Below are 12,114 nucleotides of genomic sequence, written 5' to 3'. Positions count from 1 at the left end.
GGACAGTAGGACAGTAGGACAGTAGGACAGTAGGTTAGCAGGACAGTAGGACAGTAGGACAGTAGGACAGTAGGACAGTAGGTTAGCAGGACAGTAGGACAGTAGGACAGTAGGACAGTAGGTTAGCAGGACAGTAGGACAGTAGGACAGTAGGTTAGCAGGACAGCAGGACAGTAGGACAGTAGGTTAGCAGGACAGTAGGACAGTAGGACAGTAGGACAGTAGGACCGCAGGACAACAGGACAGTAGGACAGTAGGACAGTAGGTTAGCAGGACAGTAGGACAGTAGGACAGTAGGACAGTAGGTTAGCAGGACAGTAGGACAGTAGGACAGTAGGTTAGCAGGACAGTAGGACAGTAGGACAGTAGGTTAGCAGGACAGTAGGACAGTAGGACAGTAGGTTAGCAGGACAGCAGGACAGTAGGACAGTAGGACAGTAGGTTAGCAGGACAGTAGGACAGCAGGTGAGTAGGACAGTAGGACAGTAGGACAGTAGGACAGTAGAACAGTAGGACAGCAGGACAGTAGGACATCAGGACAGTAGGTTAGCAGGACAGTAGGAAAGCAGGACAGTAGGTTAGCAGGACAGTAGGACAGTAGGGCAGCAGGACAGTAGGGCAGTAGGGCAGCAGGACAGTAGGTTAGCAGGACAGTAGGTTAGCAGGACAGTAGGTTAGCAGGACAGTAGGACAGTAGGTTAGCAGGACAGCAGGACAGTAGGACAGTAGGACAGTACGTTAGCAGGACAGCAGGACAGCAGGTGAGTAGGACAGCAGGACAGTAGGACAGTAGGACAGTAGAACTGTAGGACAGCAGGACAGTAGGACAGTAGGACATCAGGACAGTAGGTTAGCAGGACAGTAGGAAAGCAGGACAGTAGGTTAGCAGGACAGTAGGACAGTAGGGCAGCAGGACAGTAGGGCAGTAGGACAGTAGGTTAGCAGGACAGTAGGTTAGCAGGACAGTAGGACAGTAGGTTAGCAGGACAGCAGGACAGCAGGACAGTAGGTTAGCAGGACAGTAGGAAAGCAGGACAGTAGGACAGTAGGAAAGCAGGACAGTAGGTTAGCAGGACAGTAGGTTAGCAGGACAGTAGGACAGCAGGACAGTAGGAAAGCAGGACAGTAGGTTAGCAGGACAGTAGGTTAGCAGGACAGTAGGTTAGCAGGACAGCAGGACAGCAGGTTAGCAGGACAGTAGGACAGTAGGACAGTAGGACAGTAGGACAGTAGGACAGCAGGACAGCAGGACAGTAGGACAGCAGAACATTAGGACAGCGGGACAGCAGGACAGCAGGACAGTAGGACAGCAGGACAGCAGGACAGTAGGACAGCAGGACAAGTAGGACAGCAGGACAGTAGTACAGCAGGACAGTAGGACAGCAGGACAGTAGTACAGCAGGACAGTAGGACAGCAGGACAGTAGGACAGCAGGACAGCAGGACAAGTAGGACAGCAGGACAAGTAGGACAGTAGGACAGCAGGACAGTAGGACAGCAGGACAGTAGGACAGCAGGACAAGTAGGACAGCAGGACAAGTAGGACAGCAGGACAGCAGGACAGTAGGACAGCAGGACAAGTAGGACAGCAGGACAGTAGTACAGCAGAACAGTAGGACAGTAGGTTAGCAGGACAAGTAGGACAGCAGGACATCAGGACAGTAGGACAGCAGGACAAGTAGGACAGTAGGACAGTAGGTTAGCAGGACAGTAGGACAGCAGGACAGTAGGACAGCAGGACAGCAGGACAAGTAGGACAGCAGGACATCAGGACAGTAGGACAGCAGGACAGCAGGACATCAGGACAGTAGGACAGCAGGACAAGTAGGACAGCAGGACAGTAGGACAGCAGGACACGTAGGACAGTAGGTTAGCAGGACAGTAGGACAGCAGGACAGTAGGACAGCAGGACAGCAGGACAGCAGGACAAGTAGGACAGCAGGACAGTAGGACAGCAGGACAGTAGGACAGCAGGACAAGTAGGACAGCAGGACAGTAGGACAGCAGGACAGTAGGACAGCAGGACAGTAGGACAGTAGGTTAGCAGGACAGTAGGACAGTAGGTTAGCAGGACAGTAGGACAGCAGGACAGCAAGACAGTAGGACAGCAGAACATTAGAACAGCATGACACCAGAACAGCAGGACAGTAGGACAGTAGGACAGCAGGACAGTAGGACAGCACACAGTAGGACAGCAGGACAGTAGGACAGCAGGACAGCAGGACAGCAGGACAGTAGGACAGCAGGACAGTAGGACAGTAGGACAGTAGGACAGCAGGACAGTAGGACAGCAGGACAGCAGGACAGTAGGACAGCAGGACAGTAGGACAGCAGGACAGCAGGACAGTAGGACAGCAGGACAGTAGGACAGCAGTACAGTAGGACAGTAGGTTAGCAGGACAGCAGGACAGTAGGACAGCAGGACAAGTAGGACAGCAGGACAGCAGGACAGTAGGACAGCAGGACAGTAGGACAGTAGGTTAGCAGGACAGCAGGACAGCAGGACAGCAGGACAGTAGGACAGAAACTATTAAAATAACTTCAATAGTGGTACTCTCTTCTGAATCCAGTTTCTAGTGTGTTGTATTGTGTGTGTGTGTGTGTGTGTGTGTGTGTGTTGAATACAGTTTCTAGTGTGTTGTGGCTGTGCTATGAGAAGGATAAAGGAAATACATTCCAGTCTAATAGTTGGTGAACACATCACCTCTCACTCCAACCCTGCCGTCTAATAGTTGGTGAACACATCACCTCTCACTCCAACCCTGCTGTCTAATAGTCGGTGAACACATCACCTCTCACTCCAACCCTGCCGTCTAATAGTTGGTGAACACATCACCTCTCACTCCAACCCTGCCGTCTAATAGTTGGTGAACACATCACCTCTCACTCCAACCCTGCCGTCTAATAGTTGGTGAACACATCACCTCTCACTCCAACCCTGCTGTCTAATAGTTGGTGAACACATCACCTCTCACTCCAACCCTGCTGTCTAATAGTTGGTGAACACATCACCTCTCACTCCAACCCTGCCGTCTAATAGTTGGTGAACACATCACCTCTCACTCCAAACCTGCTGTCTAATAGTTGGTGAACACATCACCTCTCACTCCAACCCTGCCGTCTAATAGTTGGTGAACACATCACCTCTCACTCCAACCCTGCTGTCTAATAGTCGGTGAACACATCACCTCTCACTCCAACCCTGCTGTCTAATAGTTGGTGAACACATCACCTCTCACTCCAACCCTGCTGTCTAATAGTTGGTGAACACATCACCTCTCACTCCAACCCTGCTGTCTAATAGTTGGTGAACACATCACCTCTCACTCCAAACCTGCTGTCTAATAGTTGGTGAACACATCACCTCTCACTCCAACCCTGCTGTCTAATAGTTGGTGAACACATCACCTCTCACTCCAACCCTGCCGTCTAATAGTTGGTGAACACATCACCTCTCACTCCAACCCTGCTGTCTAATAGTTGGTGAACACATCACCTCTCACTCCAACCCTGCTGTCTAATAGTTGGTGAACACATCACCTCTCACTCCAACCCTGCTGTCTAATAGTTGGTGAACACATCACCTCTCACTCCAACCCTGCTGTCTAATAGTTGGTGAACACATCACCTCTCACTCCAACCCTGCTGTCTAATAGTTGGTGAACACATCACCTCTCACTCCAACCCTGCTGTCTAATAGTTGGTGAACACATCACCTCTCACTCCAACCCTGCTGTCTAATAGTTGGTGAACACATCACCTCTCACTCCAACCCTGCTGTCTAATAGTTGGTGAACACATCACCTCTCACTCCAACCCTGCCGTCTAATAGTTGGTGAACACATCACCTCTCACTCCAAACCTGCTGTCTAATAGTTGGTGAACACATCACCTCTCACTCCAAACCTGCTGTCTAATAGTTGGTGAACACATCACCTCTCACTCCAACCCTGCCGTCTAATAGTTGGTGAACACATCACCTCTCACTCCAACCCTGCCGTCTAATAGTTGGTGAACACATCACCTCTCACTCCAACCCTGCCGTCTAATAGTTGGTGAACACATCACCTCTCACTCCAAACCTGCTGTCTAATAGTTGGTGAACACATCACCTCTCACTCCAACCCTGCCGTCTAATAGTTGGTGAACACATCACCTCTCACTCCAACCCTGCTGTCTAATAGTTGGTGAACACATCACCTCTCACTCCAACCCTGCCGTCTAATAGTTGGTGAACACATCACCTCTCACTCCAACCCTGCCGTCTAATAGTTGGTGAACACATCACCTCTCACTCCAACCCTGCCGTCTAATAGTTGGTGAACACATCACCTCTCACTCCAACCCTGCTGTCTAATAGTTGGTGAACACATCACCTCTCACTCCAACCCTGCCGTCTAATAGTTGGTGAACACATCACCTCTCACTCCAACCCTGCTGTCTAATAGTTGGTGAACACATCACCTCTCACTCCAACCCTCCTGTCTAATAGTTGGTGAACACATCACCTCTCACTCCAACCCTGCCGTCTAATAGTCGGTGAACACATCACCTCTCACTCCAACCCTGCCGTCTAATAGTTGGTGAACACATCACCTCTCACTCCAACCCTGCCGTCTAATAGTTGGTGAACACATCACCTCTCACTCCAACCCTGCTGTCTAATAGTTGGTGAACACATCACCTCTCACTCCAACCCTGCCGTCTAATAGTCGGTGAACACATCACCTCTCACTCCAACCCTGCCGTCTAATAGTCGGTGAACACATCACCTCTCACTCCAACCCTGCCGTCTAATAGTTGGTGAACACATCACCTCTCACTCCAACCCTGCCGTCTAATAGTCGGTGAACACATCACCTCTCACTCCAACCCTGCCGTCTAATAGTCGGTGAACACATCACCTCTCACTCCAACCCTGCCGTCTAATAGTCGGTGAACACATCACCTCTCACTCCAACCCTGCCGTCTAATAGTCGGTGAACACATCACCTCTCACTCCAACCCTGCCGTCTAATAGTCGGTGAACACATCACCTCTCACTCCAACCCTGCCGTCTAATAGTCGGTGAACACATCACCTCTCACTCCAACCCTGCCGTCTAATAGTCGGTGAACACATCACCTCTCACTCCAACCCTGCCGTCTAATAGTCGGTGAACACATCACCTCTCACTCCAACCCTGCCGTCTAATAGTCGGTGAACACATCACCTCTCACTCCAACCCTGCCGTCTAATAGTCGGTGAACACATCACCTCTCACTCCAACCCTGCCGTCTAATAGTCGGTGAACACATCACCTCTCACTCCAACCCTGCCGTCGGTCGTTGATGCAAGACACATTTCCCGAAAGGGACACACAATAACTAATTATTATCATCATGGAGCCTACTGAAGGACATAACAGAACCCCCTCATTGAAGAAAAACATGAAGCGCCCTTCCTAAATGACACCCTATCCCCTACGCAGTGTGCACTACTTTGTGAAGGAAAGATGTCAGACCTCAGCCTAATGAAACCTGTTGGTACGCATGGGAGGAGGCGGCTTAGTCAACTCATTAAATCAGAAACACTGTTAATCCTCATCAGTAAGAACATTCATGTCAGTGGGGGACTAGCTTCATTATCACTGTCCTTATCACTATCGCTATCATTATCGCTGTCGCTATCATTATCGATGTCGCTATCATTATCTCTGTCATTGTCGCTATCATTATCGCTATCGCTATCATTATCGCTATCGCTATCATTATCGATGTCGCTATCCTTATCATTATCTCTGCCATTGTCGCTATCGTTATCGCTGCAGTTATCATTATTGCTATCATTATCGCTATCGTTAGCGCTGTCATTATCGCTATCGCTATCGTTGTCATTATAGTTATTGCTATCGTTATCGCTACCATTATCACTATCATTATCATTATCGTTATCGTTATCGCTGTTATTAAAGCCTCTCCGCTGTTCAGAAGCCACAAAACGTGCCCCAAATGGCATCCTATTCATTTTTAGTGCACTACATTTGACCAGGGTCTATGGGGAATAGGGCTCTCTGTTCAGAAGTAGTGCCCTATTTAGGTTGCCATTTGGGGGGGCCTGATTCAACCTCCAGCTGGGACCAGACCTTATACAACACTATGTCAAATACATGGCCCACCAATGGCGATCCATAGAGCCAGAAACACACACACACACACACACACACACACACACACACACACACACACACACACACACACACACACACACACACACACACACACACACACACACACACACACACACACACACACACACACACACACACACACACACACACACACACGCGCGATGAAGTGGCAAAGACAAAGTGATAATGAGGTCTTATTGTTGTACATTTCACCTAGTCTTCCCAGTTCTGACCTTTCTGCCTGTCCTGAGCCTGAGCCTGATCCTGACCCTGACCCTGATCCTGATCCTGATCCTGACCCTGATCCTGATCCTGATCCTGACCCTGATCCTGATCCTGATCCTGATCCTGATCCTGACCCTGATCCTGCCTGGTGTCCTGACCCTGACCCTGATCCTGATCCTGATCCTGACCCTGATCCTGCCTGGTGTCCTGACCCTGATCCTGACCCTGATCCTGCCTGGTGTCCTGACCCTGATCCTGCCTGGTGTCCTGACCCTGATCCTGCCTGGTGTCCTGACCCTGATCCTGATCCTGATCCTGACCCTGACCCTGATCCTGACCCTGATCCTGCCTGGTGTCCTGACCCTGATCCTGCCTGGTGTCCTGACCCTGATCCTGCCTGGTGTCCTGACCCTGATCCTGACCCTGATCCTGACCCTGACCCTGACCCTGATCCTGCCTGGTGTCCTGACCCTGATTCTGCCTGGTGTCCTGACCCTGATCCTGCCTGGTGTCCTGACCCTGATCCTGCCTGGTGTCCTGACCCTGATCCTGACCCTGCCTGGTGTCCTGTACCTGCCACCCCTTTAGTGGGATCTATTCCACCCGAACCCCTTTAGTGGGATTTATTCCACCCGAATCCCTTTAGTGGGATCTAATCCACCTGAACCCCTTTAGTGGGATCTATTCCACCCAAACCCCTTTAGTGGGATCTAATCCACCTGAACCCCTTTAGTGGGATCTATTCCACCCAAACCCCTTTAGTGGGATCTAATCCACCTGAACCCCTTTAGTGGGATCTATTCCACCCAAACCCCTTTAGTGGGATCTAATCCACCCGAACCCCTTTAGTGGGATCTATTCCACCCGAACCCCTTTAGTGGGATCTATACCACCCGAACCCCTTTAGTGGGATCTATTCCACCCGAACCCCTTTAGTGGGATCTATTCCACCCGAACCCCTTTAGTGGGATCTATTCCACCCGAACCCCTTTAGTGGGATCTATTTCTGTACAGAACAGCTGGCACTTTAGTGGGTTCGTCATGTGGCCTACATCATGTTTGATACATTTCCAATTGACTTTAAATTTTAGATTTTTACGTTCATTCTTTTTGCTGAAGTCTTTCCTCCAGGTGTTATGGGTCCTGTGGTTCCAAACGGGTCACTAGACCTCAAACCTTTTACCGTTAAGAGTCCTGGTGCTCCAAACCTCCAGCAGGGGGTGTAGTCGGGTCTTTATGATACACTCAGACAGCCAGAATGTGAATCACAGCGTCAATAGTCTTTTCTCTCTCTCTCTCTCTCTCTCTCTCTCTCTCTCTCTCTCTCTCTCTCTCTCTCTCTCTCTCTCTCTCTCTCTCTCTCTCTCCCTCTCCCTCTCTCTCTCTCCCTCTCTCTCTCTCTCTCTCTCTCAATTCAATTCAATTCAAGGGGCTTTATTGGCATGGGAAACATGTGTTAACATTGCCAAAGCAAGTGAGGTAGATATTATACAAAAGTGAAATAAACAATACAAATTAACAGTAAACATTACACATACAGAAGTTTCAAAACAATAAAGACATTACAAATGTTATATTATATATATACAGTGTTGTAACAATGTACAAATGGTTAAAGCACACAAGTTAAAATAAATAAGCATAAATATGGGTTGTATTTACAATGGTGTTTGTTCTTCACTGGTTGCCCTTTTCTTGTGGCAACAGGTCACAAATCTTGCTGCTGTGATGGCACACTGTGGAATTTCTCCCAGTAGATATGGGAGTTTATCAAAATTGGATTTGTTTTCAAATTCTTTGTGGATCTGTGTAATCTGTGGGAAATATGTCTCTCTAATATGGTCATACATTGGGCAGGAGGTTAGGAAGTGCAGCTCAGTTTCCACCTCATTTTGTGGGCAGTGAGCACATAGCCTGTCTTCTCTTGAGAGCCATGTCTGCCTACGGCGGCCTTTCTCAATAGCAAGGCTATGCTCACTGAGTCTGTACATAGTCAAAGCTTTCCTTAAGTTTGGGTCAGTCACAGTGGTCAGGTATTCTGCCACTGTGTACTCTCTGTTTAGGGCCAAATAGCATTCTAGTTTGCTCTGTTTTTTTGTTAATTCTTTCCAATGTGTCAAGTAATTATCTTTTTGTTTTCTCATGATTTGGTTGGGTCTAATTGTGCTGTTGTCCTGGGGCTCTGTGGGGTGTGTTTGTGTTTGTGAACAGAGCCCTAGGACCAGCTTGCTTAGGGGACTCTTCTCCAGGTTCATCTCTCTGTAGGTGATGGCTTTGTTATGGAAGGTTTGGGAATCGCTTCCTTTTAGGTGGTTGTAGAATTTAACGGCTCTTTTCTGGATTTTGATAATTAGTGGGTATCGGCCTAATTCTGCTCTGCATGCATTATTTGGTGTTCTACGTTGTACACGGAGGATATTTTTGCAGAATTCTGCATGCAGAGTCTCAATTTGGTGTTTGTCCCATTTTGTGAAATCTTGGTTGGTGAGCGGACCCCAGACCTCACAACCATAAAGGGCAATGGGCTCTATGACTGATTCAAGTATTTTTAGCCAGATCCTAATTGGTATGTTGAAATTTATGTTCCTTTTGATGGCATAGAATGCCCTTCTTGCCTTGTCTCTCAGATCGTTCACAGCTTTGTGGAAGTTACCTGTGGCGCTGATGTTTAGGCCGAGGTATGTATAGTTTTTTGTGTGCTCTAGGGCAACAGTGTCTAGATGGAATTTGTGGTCCTGGCGACTGGACCTTTTTTGGAACACCATTATTTTGGTCTTACTGAGATTTACTGTCAGGGCCCAGGTCTGACAGAATCTGTGCAGAAGATCTAGGTGCTGCTCTAGGCCCTCCTTGGTTGGTGACAGAAGCACCAGATCATCAGCAAACAGTAGACATTTGACTTCAGAGTCTAGTAGGGTGAGGCCGGGTGCTGCAGACTGTTCTAGTGCCCGCGCCAATTCGTTGATATATATGTTGAAGAGGGTGGGGCTTAAGCTGCATCCCTGTCTCACCCCACGACCCTGTGTGAAGAAATGTGTGTGTTTTTTGCCAATTTTAACCGCACACTTGTTGTTTGTGTACATGGATTTTATAATGTCGTATGTTTTACCCCCAACACCACTTTCCATCAATTTGTATAGCAGACCCTCATGCCAAATTGAGTCGAAGGCTTTTTTGAAGTCAACAAAGCATGAGAAGACTTTGCCTTTGTTTTGGTTTGTTTGGTTGTCAATTAGGGTGTGTAGGGTGAATACATGGTCTGTTGTACGGTAATTTGGTAAAAAGCCAATTTGACATTTGCTCAGTACATTGTTTTCATTGAGGAAATGTACGAGTCTGCTGTTAATGATAATGCAGAGTATTTTCCCAAGGTTACTGTTGACGCATATTCCACGGTAGTTATTGGGGTCAAATTTGTCTCCACTTTTGTGGATTGGGGTGATCAGTCCTTGGTTCCAAATATTGGGGAAGATGCCAGAGCTAAGGACGATGTTAAAGAGTTTTAGTATAGCCAATTGGAATTTGTTGTCTGTATATTTGATCATTTCATTAAGGATACCATCAACACCACAGGCCTTTTTGGGTTGGAGGGTTTTTATTTTGTCCTGTAACTCGTTCAAGGTAATTGGAGAATCCAGTGGGTTCTGGTAGTCTTTAATAGTTGATTCTAGGATTTGTATTTGATCATGTATATGTTTTTGCTCTTTATTCTTTGTTATAGAGCCAAAAAGATTGGAGAAGTGGTTTACCCATACATCTCCATTTTGGATAGATAATTCTTCGTGTTGTTGTTTGTTTAGTGTTTTCCAATTTTCCCAGAAGTGGTTAGAGTCTATGGATTCTTCAATTACATTGAGCTGATTTCTGACGTGCTGTTCCTTCTTTTTCCGTAGTGTATTTCTGTATTGTTTTAGTGATTCACCATAGTGAAGGCGTAGACTCAGGTTTTCCGGGTCTCTATGTTTTTGGTTGGACAGGTTTCTCAATTTATTTCTTAGATTTTTGCATTCTTCATCAAACCATTTGTCATTGTTGTTCATTTTCTTTGGTTTTCTATTTGAGATTTTTAGATTTGACAGGGAAGCTGAGAGGTCAAATATACTGTTAAGATTTTCTACTGCCAAGTTTACACCTTCACTATTGCAGTGGAACGTTTTACCCAGGAAGTTGTCTAAAAGGGATTGAATTTGCTGTTGTCTAATTGTGTTTTGGTAGGTTTCCAAATTGCATTCCTTCCATCTATAGCATTTCTTAATGTTACTCAGTTCCTTTGGCTTTGATGCCTCATGATTGAGTATTGCTCTGTTCAAGTAGACTGTGATTTTGCTGTGGTCTGATAGGGGTGTCAGTGGGCTGACTGTGAACGCTCTGAGAGACTCTGGGTTGAGGTCAGTGATAAAGTAGTCTACAGTGCTACTGCCAAGAGATGAGCTATAGGTGAACCTACCATAGGAGTCCCCTCGAAGCCTACCATTGACTATGTACATACCCAGCGTGCGACAGAGCTGCAGGAGTTGTGACCCGTTTTTGTTGGTTATGTTGTCATAGTTGTGCCTAGGGGGGCATATGGGGGAGGGAATGCTGTCTCTGTTTCTCTCTCTCTCTGTCTCTGTCTCTGTCTCTGTCTCTGTCTCTGTCTCTCTCTCTCTCTCTCTCTCTCTCTCTCTCTCTCTCTCTCTCTCTCTCTCTCTCTCTCTCTCTCTCTCTCTCTCTGGCTTCAGGGTGGGTTTCTGTAGTGTTAATGTGTTACACATGGAGGGAGGGAAGAAAGAGGGAGAGAGGAAGTCCGACCCCAAAGCTCAGGTGATGGTCCCCCCTCTCTCTCTGTCTGTTTCTCTCTCTCTCTCGCACATCGTGGAGACGTTTCCCACAGTACTGACGATGAGTCATCTCGGTCTCCCACCAGCGCCACACACACACACACACACACACACACACACACACACACACACACACACACACACACACACACACACACACACACACACACACACACACACACACACACAGACACACACACACACACACACACACACAAACGTACACACAAACACAGTGAGTCAAAACACTTAGTCACAGCCACACTGCATGGAAAAATTGTACGGACAAGCTGCCACTCTCCTAAAGCACAGCGCAGCTGAGAAATATGAGATGATGTGTGTGTGAGATGGTAGAAAGAGGATTAGCTACTGTAGGAATGACAGCTGAGTTAGTGATCCCAATAACTGGGATGATATTTAGAATGTCACTGGTCTGATGCATGTCATTACATCACGTCTAGATTCATTATATAAGCATTTCCTTCTCCATACTACATGTACCTCATACTACATGTACCTCATACTACATGTACCTCATACTACATGTACCTCATACTACATGTACCTCATACTACATGTAACTCATACTACATGTACCTCATACGACATGTACCTCATACGACATGTACCTCATACGACATGTACCTCATACGACATGTACCTCATACTACATGTAACTCATACTACATGTACCTCATACTACATGTAACTCATACTACATGTACCTCATACTACATGTACTTCATACTACATGTACCTCATACTACATGTACCTCATACTACATGTACCTCATACGACATGTAACTCATACTACATGTACCTCATACTACATGTACATCATACTACATGTACCTCATACGACATGTACCTCATACTACATGTACCTCATGTACCTCATAC

This window comes from Salvelinus namaycush, chromosome 28, assembly GCF_016432855.1.
Source record: "Salvelinus namaycush isolate Seneca chromosome 28, SaNama_1.0, whole genome shotgun sequence".
NCBI classification, from domain to species: Eukaryota; Metazoa; Chordata; class Actinopteri; order Salmoniformes; family Salmonidae; genus Salvelinus; species Salvelinus namaycush.
The sequence above is the reverse complement of the archived record's forward strand: the minus strand, read 5'-3'. Positions refer to the sequence as shown.